This window comes from Cuculus canorus, chromosome 8, assembly GCF_017976375.1.
Source record: "Cuculus canorus isolate bCucCan1 chromosome 8, bCucCan1.pri, whole genome shotgun sequence".
NCBI lineage: Eukaryota > Metazoa > Chordata > Aves > Cuculiformes > Cuculidae > Cuculus > Cuculus canorus.
In genome coordinates this window covers 33176756-33195496 of record NC_071408.1, presented here as the reverse complement: position 1 = coordinate 33195496, position 18741 = coordinate 33176756, and the positions used below count along the sequence as shown (strand labels likewise).

At 45.8% G+C, this 18741-nt stretch overlaps 1 long non-coding RNA gene across 9 annotated transcripts in view; it reads left to right on the top strand.

The window, feature by feature from the left end:
* Window positions 1-18741, top strand: part of LOC128852839 (uncharacterized) — a 298105-nt gene that overhangs the window by 24835 nt on the left and 254529 nt on the right. For 6 of the 9 annotated variants that reach the window (XR_008450901.1, XR_008450908.1, XR_008450907.1 and 3 more), the window contains 5 exons: window positions 6400-6470; window positions 14014-14149; window positions 14477-14578; window positions 15121-15170; window positions 17560-18209. This is a non-coding gene — a long non-coding RNA (uncharacterized LOC128852839). Of the gene's footprint in view, window positions 1-6399; window positions 6471-14013; window positions 14150-14476; window positions 14579-15117; window positions 15171-17559; window positions 18210-18741 lie in introns of all 9 variants that reach the window. The other 3 variants (XR_008450902.1, XR_008450904.1, XR_008450906.1) reach the window with 3 other exon arrangements.

The window sequence follows — 18741 nt, the reverse complement described above, 5'->3', positions numbered from 1 at the left end:
ACCCTCCATCCCTGAGGGGTTTAGAAAGCGTGTGGTCATGGCAACTGGGGACACGGTTTAGCAGGTACAGTAGAGTTGGTCTGATGGTTGGACTGGATGAGCTTAGAGGTCTTTTCCAACCTTAACGATTCTGTAATTCTATGAAATTAAATAGAAGCTTATCACAGCTGAAAAAAATCTTGTTTCTGAAAACTGGGCCATTTTTCCCAGTGTGAGCAACCAGCACCTGCTTCTAAGAGGAGCCATAAGTTAATCGTTCTGTGTCTCAGCTTGCGTACCTACTGTCGGGAGCAGGAATACCCTTGCCACAATACAAACGAGAACTGACAAGAAAGAGTTCTTTTTTCTGTCACAGTCACCTTACATGGACCAGAGTTAGAGATGTTCCAGATTAAAATTACCGTTTTATGTATTTCATTGTTTAGGCGGTGTCAGGCATACCGGTACGTGTCGTGTGGTGGTCTGTCCTGAGCAGGTCTGTGTGTGTGCTCAAATCATACCACAACAGGTTGGTTGTGGACAGGAGTACCAATAAATGTTGTGGTTTTGCAGGTTATATCCCATCTTCCAGTGCCTCTGCTCCAGAACAACTCGTTGTTCCTCTCTGAGCGTATTCCATGATGTATTTGCACATGGAACGTACATTTATTCTGTGTGTCCCATGATCCCCTCCCTGGTTGCCGGTGGCCGAGCTAACACACCGTGGTTGGTGCCGCGCTGCCTGCCGAGAGGCTGTGGGCCCACGGAACCGTTCAGTCCCCACTTGGAGCCGTTCTTCCGTGGGAGCGCTGATCCGGGTGCCGCTCTGTGTGACACTTCTGGCAGGCGTTCCAGCCTTACAGCTCCCGCGGGTTTGCCTCCTCCTTAAAGGAGGGGAACGGTCGGGTGAGCGGAAGAGCAAACAGCGCAGCGCTCGGTGCTTCATCCTTGGAGAAGCAGGGGTGGTGGGGTCTGAAGCTTCACTCACAAAGTTTTGAAGTATCAAACACTGACGATGTGACAAACACCACTCACAGTTATGGAATACCTTATAAATATGAAGTATCTTATAAATATAAAAGGTGAAAGTCGGATTTATGCCAATAATCTCTTCAAGCACTAATGTTTATCTAATGGATTCAGCTACCAAGAATTACTGCATCTGCTACAGAAAGCGTTGTAATTTGGGATTCACCTGTGCCATTATATCAAAGCTAAAATTATTCCGTGAGACTTCGGAACGCTCCATGTTGGTTGATACTACGTGCTTTTAACTAAAAGCTTCTCCTTTCACTTTACATCAACAGAAGTGGAACAATTAATGCTTCAAAATACAAGAGAGGCTTTTGTTCTTGTTTAAATTTTTGTACCTTAGCTTGAAAGGTATCTTGAGCTCCTTTGAAGTTTTCCTTTAATACGCTGCACCCAAACCACTTCTGTATAAGAGCCTCATTTAACTTTTACATTTTAAAATCTTTCAATGCAAGCCCAAATGTAACAAAAGAAAGTGATAATTGTGGAAACAGGCAGAGCTGTCGAATATTGGAGACACTGAATCTTCTGGAAGCCACATCTGGGAAGCATCTTGTGCAGCTCAGGCAGGTCACTTCGCAGGGAATGTGTTTCGTGCTCCACACTAATGTTTTCTTGAATAATTAATCAGGTTTAATAACACAGAGAGACCCCAATTGCAGAGGGTTTGTGTGGCCCCTCAGAGAGCCCTGCTCGCTGCCGATTGCGTCCCCTCGGCCTGGGCAGTTCTCGGCCACGGGCTCCGATGCCGATTCGCTCTGATGGCGGGGTTCGGTTTCCATGGATTTCACTGAGCTTTGGATCTATGGTCCTTGGTGGAGGAGTGAGTTTTCTCCTCTGCATTTGGAAAGAACTTCCACCCAGCTGATGGGCACAAGAACAAGGACTGAACTGCTGATTTCAGATTCCAGGGAAGCCGCTTAGGAGGGCAGGCAGGAGGGCGAGGCACCCGGGAGCGCAGGATGGGCCCTCCCAGGGGCGGCCGGCGGCTATCCTTGCCCGGGCAGAGTCTTTAGTGGAGCGTGCGGAAGCTCTGTTTTCATAGCCCTGTTTCATTCCCCGATTCCCTTGCAGTCTCTCATAGTCCGTGAACGCTGTATTTCATTTGCTGCACTAGAAATTTTCCGTTTCAGATTTCTGAGGGGTGCCTGGTTTTGTGGCGCTGACGCTGTCGTCAGACTCCGTCCTGAGTGAGCAAACATCGATGTCATATTGTGCTTTATGAGCCACGCGCTCGCCAGGCCTGTGTTGCTGCTCAGTTTGGTTATCCTACTGGTGTTAAACTTGCACGCCCTTCTGGACCTTTGCACGTCTAATTCTCACGCACCATACTTTGCTTTTTTGTTCTGAACTGGGGCAGATGTCCCTTTCTGTAACAATTTAATTAACACTTTGGAATAATGATGCATTAATTAATGCTAGATTACAATGGAAATGCTACAGAATTACACTTTATATCAACATTAGTGCAAAATGAGTTCCTCCTGGATAATATTTCTTACAGAGAATACAAAAAGAGATAATACTAATTAGGCCATCAATTTAAATTTACCATAATTTCAATCCATGTCACTTATCTGTTCTGTAGCACAAACCCTTCTGTTCTGCCCGACCCTTTTTGCTGCACTGCCGTCAGCATGGCAGCCGGGCTGGGACTCGTTCACTAAAGTGCATTCTTACACATTTCAGTCCCTTCCTGGGCCGCTGTCCTGTGGGGCCTTTGGAGTCTGTGTTGGGAACGACTGAGCTTTCACGGTCAGGTACGGCTTAATGATGTTCTGACGTGGATCTTCTGCGGGCAGAGAGACTGGCGGAAAACCCGCCCTCACCGGCGGCACAGGGTTCTGCGTCGGGCCCGGCACGATCTTAGGCTGCAGCACACAGTCCGGGTTATTCTAATTCTTCCTGGCATGGCCCAATTTCGCTGCCTCAAATGCACCATCTTTGCATCTGCAAAGTCTTTCTTCTGCGAGCATCCTTATTTTAACTGCTTCAGACCAGAATGTGAGACAAATCAGAAACCAAGGGGTTTGTTCCCGAGTAGCTTCAGTCTCCGTAGTATACTTCCACTTCCAAGAGTAAAATGGTTTATTGAAAGCATGTCTGGTATCACTTACGCTGTGGTGCTTTCTCCTTTCTATGACCATCACCTGGGTGCTGCCTCTTACGCAGGCAAGAAAAGAGGATTAAAAAAATGATTCTGCAATGCAAAGCTTGAAAAAAATTTAGCAGAGATGATTCAATTTCAGTGAACATCCAAGAAAGCTCTGCTTTCCTCTCCATCTCCCCTCCTGACTTGGCAGTCTGTGTGGAACCCTCTGGCTCACCACGGTTCCCGGCTCCTCGCCCTCGGGCAGCCCGAGCTGCAGACTGGGAGTCATTCCCGGAGAGGCCGGGAATGCTGCGCCGGGGGATTCCCAGCGTGCACAGGCTTGGGATTGGAACAGGGAAGATTTAGGTCAGACATTAGGAAGAAGTTCTTCATGTTGAGGGTGGAGAGGCCCTGGCCCAGGGTGCCCAGAGCAGTGGTGGCTGCCCCATCCCTGGAGGGGTTCCAGGCCAGGTTGGATGGGGTTTGGAGCCCCTGAGCCAGTGGGAGGTGTCCCTGCCCATGGCAGGGGTGGGACTGGATGGGCTTTGAGGTCCCTTCCAACCCAAACCATTCCACAGTTCCAGAGGAGGTCATTCTGCTTTTATAGACGTTTTGAGTGAAATGTGTCAGGTACAGAATGACGAACTTGTATCCAGTTAGAAGACATGAGCCCTAAACCAGGGGTTGTGTGGGATTAGCCCATCACGGATCTACAGTGACTTTCATAGAATCATAGAATAGTTCAGGTTGGAAGGGACCTTAAAGATCATGCAGTCCCACCCCTGCCATGGGCAGGGACACCTCCCACTGGATCAGGGGCTCCAAGCCCCATCCAACCTGGCCTGGAACCCCTCCAGGGATGGAGCACCACCACTGCTCTGGGCACCCTGGGCCAGGGCCTCACCACTCTCATAGTGAAGAAATTCTTCCTAAAGTCCAGTGTAGATCTGCCCCTCTACAGTTTACCCTCACTGCCCCTCATCCTGTCCCAACAAGCTTTTATGAGCAGCCCCTCCCCAGCTCTCCTGGAGCCCCTTTCAGCACTGGAAGCTGTTCTAAGGTCTCCTCGGAGCCTTCTCTTCTCCAGGCTGAACAACCCCGACTCTCTCGGCCTGTCCTTTGGCACATTGGGTTTTGGCACACTGCTTTCTCTGGTGAACGCCATCCTGGGCTCTCCATCCCCGGGCACAGGCACTCAACGCAATAGCTCTTCTCCTTCGCAGGCTCTGTTTGGGATTTGGAAAAGGTCACCTGTGTAAATCTGTACAATTTGTTTTATGAAACTCCCTCTTCATTTGGGACGGTTCCCTCCAAGTGGCCACCACCGCACCGGGCTGCTAAAAGAATACGTAGGTGGCAGTAATGAAGTGATGGACTTCTGGAACTGTGAGACACAGTTCTTTCGGGAGAGGCTCTGTTGGCTGTGGAACAGACCCTGCTGAGAGCTCCTCGCCGCGCCACGGGCTGATAACTCAGTGCGGAGGAGACAGTGGGCGAGAAAGAGTGCGAGAACCACACGGACTGAACGGATCTTGATGTCAGTGATCTGGAATAAGAAATATCATCAATCTTTTTGATCTCTAACTTCTCTGGGGGCTGTCAAAGAAGGCATTTGTAGATCAGAGCTCATCGAGTGTAGGAAAGCGGCCCCGTATGGTGGACCAGCCTTGCACGATGGAAAAATTCGCCCTGTGCCCATCCATGCTGTGCTGTCCCATCGCAAACACTGTTAATCCACCACTTGCACGAGCAGTGAAGTAGGTTCAGAAACAAGTAAAGAAAAAGATTATTTTTAGATTTTATGTGTAGCATCAACAAAAAACTAACTGGCTTAAAAATCTTAGGACAAAAATAGCACTCTCTTACAGACTTTTGGTTGTGCCAGTTTTAAATATGTGTTTTTCTCTATTTAAGACTGCACATTGTATTTTTTCTCATTAAGTTATATGGTCTCAAAATGAAGAACTTTGATCTTAATTTTTTAGATGAGCTCGAACCTCTGTTGCTAAAAATGCTGTCGTGGAGATACGAATGCAGTATTTTAGCCGGACAGCTATCTGATGGCGCTGAGTGTAGCTGGAACTACAGATTAATATCTACAGGGGACAGAAATGGGGTTGGATGCCTCCCTTGGAGACAACATCTTTATGGAACATAAAAATTTAAACGTGCAGATGTCAGAGTTAAGTTCAAGTATTTTAGTACCCACATATTTAAGTACTAGAGTTTTTTTTTTCTGGCACATTTCCTGCCTTAAATCAGACATGGGATGCTTGCAAGGTGGTGACTGATAGAGGCTTTCAACAGCTTTTCAATTTTAACTTTACATTTAAGGCTTCGGCAGGGCATCCTTCTTCCGTGACAGCACCGATGCGTTGGTACCACTTGCCTCTTCCCAGCTGATCACACCTGGTAACGCACGTGTGCAGTAACGGATCAGCTAATAACTTTCTCCTGGTTCTCACTTTCATTTGCATTAGTACTGATAGCACTGTGCATGCGGGATTATGATACACAAAGTTTTTCTTGTTTAAATGGAATTTATTGGTGCCAAACCTGTTTCTGTTTATGTTGGTCAATGATAGCTCCAGCTTAGAAAGGATGATTCTAAGAAAAGAGAGCTTTTCCCCATATGTAACTTCTGATTAATTCCATCCCCGGACTGTCCTCTAAGTTAGATGTATTTAAACTTTGTTCCAGAGCAGTAGGACAGTTCGTGTTGGTATCAACTTTCTGTATTTATGTCTGTGAAAGAGAAAAGCCCCGAAAGAGCTGCCTTGGAAGGTTCCGCTGGCAGCCAGAGAAGCCGATGCCCTTAGCGCAGTGCTGCGTCCTGCAGCACAGCACAGACACCACCCAGCTAATTTCCGAGGGGCGAGACTCTGAGTGGAGCGGCATCCTGGGAGGTTACGGTTCTTCCAGTTCTGCTGCACTGCTACCTCCAAGTGTAGTTGCAAGTAGTGCAGAAAACACCACAGAGCTGTTTGTCAAAGCCAAGACCAATATCCCCAGTTACATGCTCAGATTGTACTGGTGGCAATTTTTAACATCACTCCTCGGGCCCATTCGCGAGAGCTGTGCTGCGAGGATGGGCTGGGGGAATGTTTGGAATACATCGGCTCAAAAGCAATGAGTAGAGTCTGTAACAATGGGAGAATGTTGAATAAATTCAAAGAAATCATGATCAGCTCATGGATATTTAGTAAACACTACTTTTCAAAGTTCTTTGCTGTGTATTTTTTATTCAGCTCTAATAAGTGTCACACAGTTCAAATGTTTTTTGGTTTTTTTTTCAGCTCCTAGAACATAAAACAATCTGTGGAAGCTGAGAGTTCTGCAAGCATATCTGACTGGTGAATCAACTGAGGTAAGTTGGAGTTTATGTTCCTGAACGTATTGTGCGATCAGTGGATGAGGCAGGATTTAAATATAGATGGAAAACCACAAGGTATTAAGCATCTAGGAGTTTTTTACATTACGGAGCTGAAGTCTACAACTAAACTTAACAAAGAAGTAATGTGAAATAGAGTGAAGAAAAGAATTGCTGGGTGGTCTCTGCCGCTTGCTGTACCGTGTGGTGGGAAAGGCTGAGAGCCACGAGGAAGATCTTGGGACCAAACTCGGTGCAGTGTATATATTAAACATCTCAACTATTTACCTTCTGAGAAGAGTTCTGTAAAGAACTCCTGGGTTTGCTAACTGAAACTTTATGGCATTATCGGAAGCCTAAAATCTGGAATGAAAACGCTCGTGTTAGCCAAACCTTGAGGTGGAGCAGATTATCCAGAGTTACAAAAATACTCGTTTTTCATGAAGCCAAGGAGCGACTACCGTAACAATGGATCTCAGCCCATTCAGATGGCCTTTGGAAAAGCACAGACATCACTTTGATGTTTGTGCTCGTTGACAATGGTGAGCTGAAGGGAGCTGAACGCAGCGCTGGGAGACACAGCTAAGTAGGATTTGAACTAGATGTAAGGAAGAATTTTTTCATGCTGAGGGTGAGGAGGCCCTGGCCCAGGCTGCCCAGAGCAGCGGTGGCTGCCCCATCCCTGGAGGGGTTCCAGGCCAGGTTGGATGGGGCTTGGAGCCCCGGATCCAGTGGGAGGTGTCCCTGCCCATGGCAGGGGTGGCACTGGATGGGCTTTGAGGTCCCTTTCAACCCAAACCATTCTATAATTCTAATTACAAAGAGAATGCAGGAAAATGCAAGGGAAAGTACAAAATGGAAAGAAGGGAAGTTTGAAGTGTAAGCTGTGTTTGTTTCATTGATATTTCATTTGTAACGTGTCGGGGGAACGAGGGCGTTGTGGTGCAGGTCAGCGCCGTCGGTGCCGCTCACGCTGCCCGCAGCCCGGCCCTGGCCATGCCGTGGGTGACCCCTCCTGGCTGCCAGGTCCTGCCCTGCCGTCCCCACGGGTGCCGCGGCCTCTTACCCGGTGAGGCGGGAGGGCTGCGTATTGTGGGTCACAGAACACCTCAAACCCACGGGATCTGTAAATCCATAGAGCATCAGAGCAGAAGGTGCCCGTGTGCCGGCATGGCCGTCCTGCGCGGGAGGAGGGAAGCACTGCGCAAACCACGCTGCTTCTCCGCTAATAGAGAGGCAGTGCGGGCAAGACAGAGACTACTGCTGATTTCTGAACTATACGCATTAGGCTCTCCCCTCCTCCCTCCGCTTCCTTCAGTCTCCTCAAAATTACCACTCAGAGCTAAACGAAGTAGCGCTGCAGCCTTAAATGCTGATTGGAGGCAATGGAGAAGAGTTAGGGAGTGCGTGCAAGGGAGGGATTCCAGCCTTCTACCCGATTCCTCCTGCTTTGTTTTTGATTAGTTTGATAAACACCGGTGAGAACTGCTAGGGACAGCTCAAGAGATGTGGACAGATGCTTGTCTTGTGAGTCTTCAAAGGACATAAACTACCTTAAATATTCTGTGATTCTGCAGTTTTAGTTTAGGATCGGTGGCCTTGTTCCATTTGTACGGGTATCCAATTACAACTCAAATATTTGCTCTTGACAGCAGTTTTAGACTACATAGTTAGATGAAAAATGAACCAAATGCAGTTCGTACTTTAATAACAATCAGTCTAAAGAGAATTTCTTGAAGAACGACTTCTGACCCACCAGGATTATTAAACATCCCATAGCATTTTTTGTCAGATTAGTCACAGTGTCTTTTCTGAAACTCAATTTATATTATTACATTCTGCCTCCATAAATCGCCCTACGGTATCAACTGAATATGGTATTCTTCTGTCACATATTGTTGTAGAAAGTTAAAAAGCTGTCATGTTCCATCTCAGAAATGGATCCACTTTGCTAGAATGTAATGCACTTCTATTACAAGATTTGGAAGTTTTTGTTATTTTACAATTCAGGGCATTTGCGAGAGAATCCATTTCTTTTTTTCGGTGCTTCTTGGTGTCCTCCTCTGCATCGATAAATACAGAAATGATAAGTATTAGTATTTACAAAGACACTGATTTCTAGCCATTGTCCCCTAGGCCTGTCCACAAAAGAAGGAAACCCATCCATTTCCATTTGTGTATGTGCCTAAGTGTGTATGCGATTCTCATTGAATCTTAGAATCATTTGGTTGGAAAAAAACCATCATCGAGTCCAACCGTACCTGTCCACTACTAAACCATCCCTGAGCACCTCATTCTAAGCCCCTCCAGGGGTGGGGACTGGATTTGATCAATGTTCTCAGGAGCCAAGCGCCGGGCCAGGCAGGACACGGGCCGTCTCCTTATTCCTCCCAAGTCTGTGTCGTGGACTTTTAACCTTGGCGTGGAAATCGCCCGTATCCGAGATATACAGCATGCCCTTTCTTTGGCTTTAGACAAAACCAGGAGCAGGGCTGGTGCAACAGCCAGTGATGACAGCTTCATCCCATCCCTCAGAAAGCAGCAAAGGGATTTTGCAGCGAAGCCAGAGCAGCGGAGAGAGTCTCAACAATTTAATTGTGCAATTCTTACCGTGGCAGTGGGAGGTCATTTTAATTCAAGAGCAAAACCAACAGAGTCTCGCAGTATCACACACAGCATTTCTAATAATTTAAAACCCCTCGAAATCAGAAGTGCGCTACCGGTAAGCAGGCCGGGAAAACCCCTCCTGACAGGAAAGATGGGTTTATTTTATTTCATTTTTAGATGTTTCTGCAGCTTACTAGGTTCGTAACCTGGAGCAAGTTTAATCAAAGTCAATGAAGCAGTTTAAAGAGAATTAAAAAATCAGCATTAGAAAAAATGTTGATTGTTTTCTAATTACGCTGTGGACTTTGTAATGGATCTTTACCTTTTGAGCCCTGGCTAAAGCCACCACTACATGCCACTGTGGACAGGGGACCTGGGAATTCTTCATGGTATTGCCTTCCTAGTCGCTTCTCCAGATACCTTCACACCCTTGATCCATTTTGTTGCTTTTTGTCTGCAGTTGGACGAAGTGGATTTTATTTTCTGAAGAAAATTGATGATCTCAAAGGCCTTTTTCAACCTAATGATTCTATGACTCATGATTCTATGAATAACACGTAGAATAACAATAGAATAACATATGATGCAGGGAAGTTTGCCAGGTGTAGTTTGAAAACGTTTTGGTTTATTCTGAGAGAAAGTCTGGATGATACTATTGAAGGGTCCAGATTCTGCCTGCGTTGAAGGATGGTTTGAAGCTGAAAGAGGGGAGATGAGGATGAGAAATTAGGAAGCAACGTTTTCCTGTGAGGGTGGTGAGAGGTTGCTCAGAGCAGCGGTGGCTGCCCCATCCCTGGAGGGGTTCCAGGCCAGGTTGGATGGGGCTTGGAGCCCCTGATCCAGTGGGAGGTGTCCCTGCCCATGGCAGGGGTGGGACTGCATGGGCTTTGAGGTCCCTTCCAACCCAAACCATTCTATGATTGTGAGAATTCAACTCTGGGCCTTAGCGCTCGTGGTTACCCACAGGCAGTGAAGTTCTTGAGCAGCGGTAGACTTTTCAATGATGTGCCTTGCTACGGTTTTTCTCTGGCCTAGTTTTGGTGTCTTTCAACCACCATTTTTCTTTTCCCAAACAGTACAAATCCGAGCACTGAGTGGTGCCCCATCACTGGGATCACGTGGCGGCTAACGGCGTGTGGTCTGAGTGCAGCATCGCTGTTCTGAAGCAGATCAACTGCTGAACCGATCGGCAGTGTAGTGAGAAACTCCTGCTGACAGCAGGTCCTTCTCTTTTAGCTGAGAATAATTCACTGAGTAGATAATTGGTGAATTCCCAATGGGAAAAAACTTGATTCTGTCTGAGCATAGGTTACCAAATGTACCACCATAAAATAATTGATTTTGTGATATATCAAGGAGGGACATAGTTGAGACTATTGAACTTTTCACTTAGGGCCTCAGGGTGAACTTGAACCAAACTCCCAAAGGTGAGGGACCGGTGCTTGACACGTGCAGGGTTTTGCGCTCTTAACGGCCTCTTTAACTGCCATTTTCTCCTATTAATCTTCTTTCACCGCGATCTGGATGCGCGCAGAGTCTCATTAAGATGGTTGAGTTGTCATTGGAGATAATCACCAAAGGAATGTGTTATAAAACGAGGAAAAAAAGTACGTCTGGAAAGTCTGAATAATTTTTTTATGCTGTTGTTTTAGTGAAGAGGCTTTGGATGCTGATAGGAAAGTTCCTATAGCTATAGGGCACATTTAATTGCATTTTAGAAACTTCTTTTAATCCTGTAATAACAAAAAATTAAATCAGTGCTGACATTTTTTTGTTGCCAGAAGAAGGTAGTAAAAGGGTAAAGAAATAATTGTTAGTTCTGAGAATATAATTAGCAACTTTAATGCTTTAATCTAAAAAATGCATATTTTGAGCCTGGGTGAATGATTAAAGAAAAGATATTGAAAGCCTTTGAAATTTCTAGCTGTTTGTTTTTAATTGTAAATTATGATCACTATAATTAGCTCATTTAGTACATTTATAATGTAAACAAATATGAATATACAGAAGTTCAGTGATATATTTCAGGGCAAATAAGAGCAACATTGTGACCCTGGGCTCTATTTATTAAGCCTTTCTTGTAGCGTTTGGCACTACTTGAGTCTTTGAGACTTCTCCCCCCGCTTCCTTTTTTCCCAGAAGATAAAAGAAAGCCATACGTAATACTTGCAGGTCTCTGCTGAAGTCTTACTGCATCTGGAACTGCACTGAAGAGAAGAGGCAGAAATCTGGTCCTTTTGGGGCTCCATTTGATCCTCACGCTGAAGCTTCCTTACAGGTGGAGTCTGGAGTGTTTATTGTATTGGAAAATAAATACCACATCTTTTCGTAAACACCAGGTTTTTAATGCTGAACAATTGGATCAGCGGAAGGTGGTGTTGAACCCCCAACAAAAGGAGGGTGTGGAACTGTTGGAACGGTTCCAGAGGAGGCCACGGAGGTGATCCGAGGGCTGGAGCACCTCTGCTCTGAGGACAGGCTGAGAGAGTTGGGGTTGTGCAGCCTGGAGAAGAGAAGGCTCCGAGGAGACCATAGAGCAGCTTCCAGTGCTGAAAGGGGCTCCAGGAAAGCTGAGGAGGGGCTTTTTCCAAGGGCCTGGAGTGACAGGACGAGGGGAAATGGCTTTGAATTGGAAGGGGGAAGATTTAGATTAGATGTTAGAAAGATGAGGGTGGGGAGGCCCTGGCCCAGGTTGCCCAGAGCAGTGGTGGTGCCCCATCCCTGGAGGGGTTCCAGGCCAGGTTGGATGGGGCTTGGAGCCCCTGAGCCAGTGGGAGGTGTCCCTGCCCATGGCAGGAGGTGGGACTGGATGGGCTTTGACGTCCCTTCCAACCCAAAGCATTCCATGATTCTGTGATAGATGTTTCAGGCTGACTTGCCTGTTTCCTAAAGCAGTGCCGTGTCTGATGTCTGCTCTCCTGTTTCCCAGCGATGCCCCTCATGGAGCATCCCCGGACTGGATTCAGGACTCTGGTCCGTGTGCTGCCCTCCGCATTGCTCAGGGTCAGGAGCAGGAGCTGCCTGGCGAAGGCTCCCAGCCTTTCGAATGGAAACTTTTAATGAGTAACGGGATGTTTTCCCCCCACCAAGTTAAAAGATTACAATTCGGGGTTTAGTCTCACCGTTATTTCTATAAAGAAGGCATCTTTTGTTACGTTTGCAGCGCTCAGTTATCACGCGGCGACACACTGCACCCGGGCCTGATAACTCAGGGGCAGTTATGATTAGTTAAGCTCCTTATGAATAGAGAAGGCTTCCCTGAAGGCTGCGGCCGGTCTCTAAGTGGAGATTGGAAATCACTGCTGAAGTGTTTTGACGAGGCTGCCTTTGTGTACACTAAACAGTTTAAGGTTACTTTTTAATCAAGTGGCGCCTGGTTTATGGTGCGCACTTGCTCCGGGTTGAATCTTGCTCTGTTCCTCACTGCCAGCTGCCTGTTTGAGATCCCCCATTAACCGTTAGTTCATCTCAGGGAGATGAATTGTCAGTAAAAAGCAAATAATAACTTTTTGGCTGAATTCTCCGGATTTAAAAACCTCTCTCTTCTCCTGCCATACCTCCCGTGCCGTGTAAACTAGATGGAGTCGCTGCTCTTGCACCGCGAGCCTGCAGGAGTTAAAATGGAGCCCGAGACAAAGGTGGAAGAGGTACCGATGGCAGCAGCGTTCCCTGTCTTCTGTGGATGCTTTTCAGATGAGGGAAGCAAGGGCACAGGGTCTGACAAACACAGTTACCTCACAAAATTACTCTCTTTGAAACAGAACTCCCCACGCTTTCTGGTACATTCTGGACTGCAATAGCAAATACCATTTTCTGTGGCATGAAAGGTCCTCGCTTTATGTTCATCAGAAGCACCTCTCCGATTGTAGCGCTACACATGTATAGCAGGTACATATGCATACATAGCGTAGATTTGAGATATATATATGTATAAACAAGCACGTGACTTCATATCTCATGGTAAGATAAGAAAAGGCCATTCTTTAAAAAGAAACCTTACAAAACTTTATGTGGTTGTAAACTAAAGTTATAAAGTTCTATATGTGAAGTTAAAAGGTTATAAATGCAGTTCTGCTTATCTTAGTGGAAAAGCAGATCAGAAATTGTCAGCAGTACTTTTCTTAGAAGAGTTCTGTCACAGCTCTGAAGATGGAAAGCAAGATAGACAGGGATTGAGAGCGTACATGGAGAGGCACAGAGAGAGAAAACCTTAAAACCAAACGTAAAAAGTGGGAAAATAAAGGTGTGTCCACTGTGAGTGTGTTTGACAGGAACTTGCTGCAGGTAGGGCTTTGCTGTCTGGTAAATGAAACCCTGCAGCTGTGTTGAATAAGGGACGCAGATCGAGCCAGCTGCACTGGAAAGAACGTGTTGCCTTTCTGTGGACTGTCCGTCATGGCTCAATGTTCTCTGTACATCCGTGATCCGATTGGTGTCTGCATCTGCAGTGCTTTTCATATACAATATTTACTGTGATCAGAGATGTCACATAACCAGAACTTATGGGGGCTAGACACCGAATTCTATGGTTCTACCAGTCCTCTCACATCCTAATATTTAAGGAGAAAACCAGCTATTTTATTTTTATTTCCTTTTGAAGCTCGTTGCTCAGGTGTGTGAGTCGTTTGGCTCTGAGCGCTCGCTGGACTACAACTGAGCTCGGGCCTTTTCTCTTAGGAGAGCTGGATGAGCCGTGGCAAAGCCTGGGTCTCCGCTGAGCTCCTAAGTTTTCCACAGTGATTATGACTAGGGTCCTTAAAGGATACTGTAATTACCATTATCCATAGTGATATAATTATTAGTAATAATTACTAATAATCTTGATAATCCCCTAAGGAAAAGTACTGTAGGTGGAACGCCACAGATGGAGTCGTTATAGCAAAGCGAGACTCGTTCCTTGCGCCCATCTTGTAATAAAATATTTAATTCCCAGCTTTTTTGAGGGTGATGAGAAGATTCCTGAGAGACTGCTCTCCTACCGACCCTCTCTGGCCAAAGGAGAGGCTTCAGAAACTGAGAGTGGAAGAATGAAGAGGCTTCTGCCACAGTTCCGGGGCATAATTCCAGCAGTAAGTGTAACTTCTTTCCATCCAGCCTTGTCTGTCCTTCACTTTTCTTCATCTTTGTGTTTCATAAGCCTGTGGAGTGTGTGGCGGACAAAAGGTATCGCTCTCATAGCTTGGTAGACAACAAGTTGCCACGAATGTTTCAGCAAACCTCTTTCTCACAGGCTGTGTTGCCAAATATGTATTGTTTTTATATTCTTAAATTCACTTTTGGACAAAGCTCCGTCTGTGTTTATCTACGGCTTTAAAAGAACAACAGTCTAAATGAACAGCATTCCACGATCGCTCAGTTTTCAGACCCAGTACCAAAATCCTTCCTCACTTGTGCAGGTGCGTCTCTGCCCAGTGGTCCGTCTCCCGTACGCAGACCGTGCCGGCAGCTCCTGGCACCACGAAGGGCACAGAGGGGACGATTGCCCATTGGCAGATGAGGTAATATAATCCCGGACCGTGCGCTCAGATTTTTCCAATAAATGTTTTTCGTCACTACAGAGCTTTATATAACAGCAATAAAGGCAAGAAAGGAAATTAGAAACACAGCTGAGACTGCATCTCATACTTCATAATGGCCTAAAATTCTTACTGTTTATTAAAACGAACACCCCTTGTCAGAATGTTGATCAAAAATTCTCTGCAGTCTCTTTTCTTTGATCTTTTCATTTTACAAACCACAGATATTTGTTGCCATTTCATTATTTAGTTTTATGTCCACAACATTGAAACCCAAACCTGCTTTCCAATAACGCTGCATGATAAGGAGTAATCCTGAGTCCACTGAGCCAGCCAACTCCTCACTGAACAGATTTGTCCACTCCCAGAGAAAGCAGAACTCTGGTGTAACACCAGCAGAAATGCTCAGAGGTGGCACCTGAAGGGATGCTTTCAAAAGCCTGTCCGTGTCGCCGGGCCTCTTGTGTCACCGGAGTGTGTGCCGAACCTACTCTAATACACACATTTACCCTTTGCTTCAGCAGCTCCCTGGCTTCTGCACATGCAAACATTTGAATTTCCTGTTGGCTCAGAGGTGAGATTTATAACGTTTATTAAAGTTGCTTTTCGCTGGGAGTTTACTGGGCAGAAAGCCTAAGAGGGCCTTTTTTTTTTTTTAAGGGGGGTTTAATTGCTTGAATTTAGCAGAGGGGTGAACATTATGCTTTCTTTGCAGCCCCACGATCCACTAAGATTGCCAGGTGCTGAATTTCCCTGGAGGTTCCCTATTTATTGAAGGAATTCATGAAATATCCATCTATCCAGAGCTGGGGCTCCTCGCATCCTTTTCCCATTCGTCGTCTTGATTTTGTTTCCTTCGTGGCTGCTTTTGAATTTCTGGGTTGATCTTGTTGATTTTTGCCCATTTTTCTCCGTAAGCGTCCTCCCTCCTCTCGGCTCGAGCCCCTCAGCTGTTAGAAAAGGGCCAAACTTGCCTCCGAACTGGCCGCACCCAAAAGCCTTTTGCTGGGCTGTGGCTGCTGGTGCAGGAAGGGTTCAGTGTTGGAAGTCCACCAGCACTCTTCAGCAGGGTGGGAAGAGAGGTGAATAGAGGATAGGAAAGAGAGCGTAAGTCGAGGGCAGAGTGAGGAGCACAGAGGTCTTTTCCAATGTTTAAAATAAAACCCTGTAAATAACCCTTCAAAATCCATGAATGGACTTCTCAACGGATGGCAGCCCTACTGTCAAGTGAGCCCAAGACAGGCAAACCATAATTGTTCACATGTGTATTGTTAAGGGAATTTACTGCTTTACTGATGCAGCAGCCACTTCAGCAAGAGGAATAAATTGGAATATTTTGGTGCATTTCCTTTAAAAAGTCATCGGCTTTCAAGTCTCCGTATTAAAATGACAAAGTCTTAAATGGGGGTCTCCTCCACTAAACAAAAGATATGCAAATTGCATTTCAAGATTTATATTATGATAAAAAATGAAACACAAAAGAGACATTATCTTGCAAAAATGTAAAAGTACATTGCTTCATGGGTCTATAATGATATAATGTGATGTTGATGTAGTTAAAGATGTCAGAAGGGAGACAATGACCTTAAAAGTTTAAGGCAGACACATTAATATTGATTGATTTTTAAGAGATTGAGCAGCAAGAATATATCTATATATAGCCTGGATATTGGATTGTTTGAAAATTTGAGATGAGATACAGAACATTTTGGTCTTGTAATGCTTCAGCCCTAATTGCGAGGGCATACTTTAAATGCAGCCGTTTGTACTACATGAAACCGGGTGATGATTTGCCTTGAATTTAGCGGGCTGTAAACCTGTTTCTTGTAAAAATCAGTGGTGTTTGCCAAAGCTGGATGATCGTTTCTGGCTTAACCACAAATGCAGGTCTGTCCTATGAGGTATCACTGGAGTCCCAGAGAAGGAAGGTTGGTTGGTTGGTTGGTTTATTTTGCCCTGTTCTACGCACGTGTAGGTCTGTATGGAGGCTTGAAACTCTGCTGTACACACAGACACGCATTCCTCTAACAACCTGAGCACAGGAGAGCCTCAGCACCGTCTGGCCGCCTATCAAAAAATCATCTATCATGTCATTTTCTCTTTCTCCTTTTCCCCAAGCTGAGAGAAGGTGGCCAATAGCTCTTCTTGTTTAAATAAATTTGGGCTCATCTTATATCCCTGTTTATAGCTTCATGATGAGGGTGGGGAGGCCCTGGCCCAGGTTGCCCCATCCCTGGAGGGGTTCCAGGCTTGGAGCCCCTGATCCCGTGGGAGGTGTCCCTGCCCATGGCAGGGGGTGGGACTGCATGACCTGCAAAGGTCTCTTCCAACCCCAACCATCTGATGATTCTCTGCTGTAGCTGAGCAGCATTGTGCAATCTGGAGATTTTCATTCAGGCTCCGACACCGTGAAGTACGGGGCAGATAAACATAAGGTGTAGACCACATTTATAAAAAAAGTTTTTAATATCCCTTTCCAACGCATCATTAGTCTTTTACCACCTTCTCCCCGCGTATGAAGTGATAGAAAATCAATAGCTAAATGAAAGAGGACAGCTGGTAAGTGGAGTTCAGTGTAGACATTTTGTGTAAGAGAAAATTCTTGTTTTCAGGAAGCAAAGACAAGAAAAATTATCATGTGGCCACTTTGCTTCCACATTCAATTTTTTAAATGTATAACCAGAAATAGAAGAAGATGGATTCTTTCGGGGAGAACTGTCAAACAGCAAAGTGTCGGTGTCATAGCTGCGTCCTATAAACCTCGCCTTGGTTCCACCGGTGGTAAAACCTGCTGTGACCTCCAGTGCAGGAAACCAGCCCTGACAGCCTGTTTAGTAAACCGGAGAAAGCACGGTGTCTCCAAAGGGTCTGGCCTGAGGGAGCATCCGGAATCCCAGAAAGTCAAGAAATTTGAGGGCAGTCAGACTTGATTTAATTCTTTTTTACTACAAATCTCATTTCAGCAAATGATTAACGGGAGAAGAGACGTAAATGGCAAAGTCTTGATCAAGGGAGCTGCTGTCAGGGCACCATCGAGATAAATTAAGAAAAGAATGCTCAGGTTTCTGTGAAAGAAGACTAATGACATTAAGTCGAGATGAAATAGAAAGGAACAGCATTGCAGGCTGAAAATCATAAAAGACCAGCGTGCCCTGACAAGAAGCCGTGAGAAGCTTCCCGAACTGAAGAGCAACTGGAAACACTAAAGAATTACTTTCTGCAAGTGCCACATCTTGAAGTTACTCAGAACTGAAGACGACCCAGGCACCAAATTTACTTCTTGAGACCTGCAGAGATAAGTGAAGGAATGTTCTGGAAGCTTCTGGAGCAGCAGCTGTTAGTAGGAGCCCCACATGCTGCAGGTGTTCTGCATCTCAGGTGCTAACTCTGCTCAGCGGGGATCAGCCCCACCCTTAAACCCCAAACAGGAGCACCTGTGGGGAAGGAGCCTGTGGATAACGGGAGGGTGCGAAGCCTCCCGTCGGGGACTGTTTCTGCAAGCCAGAGAGTCTGTTTCCAGGATGGGAGGAAGAGCAGTCAGTCCTGGCTGGGATTATGAGGAGACTTTACCAGTGAGTGGAATGGATTTCTACAAAGAGAGGCTTCTCTGACGGTAAGGTTTGCCTTTAATATATCAGAAAAGGGTTTTTAAAAAGAATACTTAGAAAAAACCCAGACTGTAGTGGTTAGAAGTGTGTTCTTGCGATTCTAGAGTGGTTAAAGCAAGGGAAATGTCCCACACAGGGGAACTGGGAGAGAGCATGTGATGAAAACAAAGAACTTCAGTATAGGTATTTCTGCAGAAGGGCTCTGAGGTCTGGAATAAAACTGTTTCTGAAAGAAGCAGCGCACACAGCTGGGCCTGGTCTTTAACCAGGGTGAGGACTTCAGTGATGTTTTTCAGATCGCTATGAAAGAAAAAGCCTAACCTGTGGCAGACTTGGCATGTGGGGTGCCCACGCCTTTTTTTCCCCGGAAGATTAATCCTCTCCATTTGATCACTGTTATTTTCTTTGTTGTGGTCTTTTTAATGTTCTGCAAGTTTTCCTTAGATATTTATTAAACTTTTTAATGCTCAAGTTGTGATGAATGCAGTCATAGGTCTCCTGACCATAAATGCTGCTCTTCCTCTCTCTATGGGGATA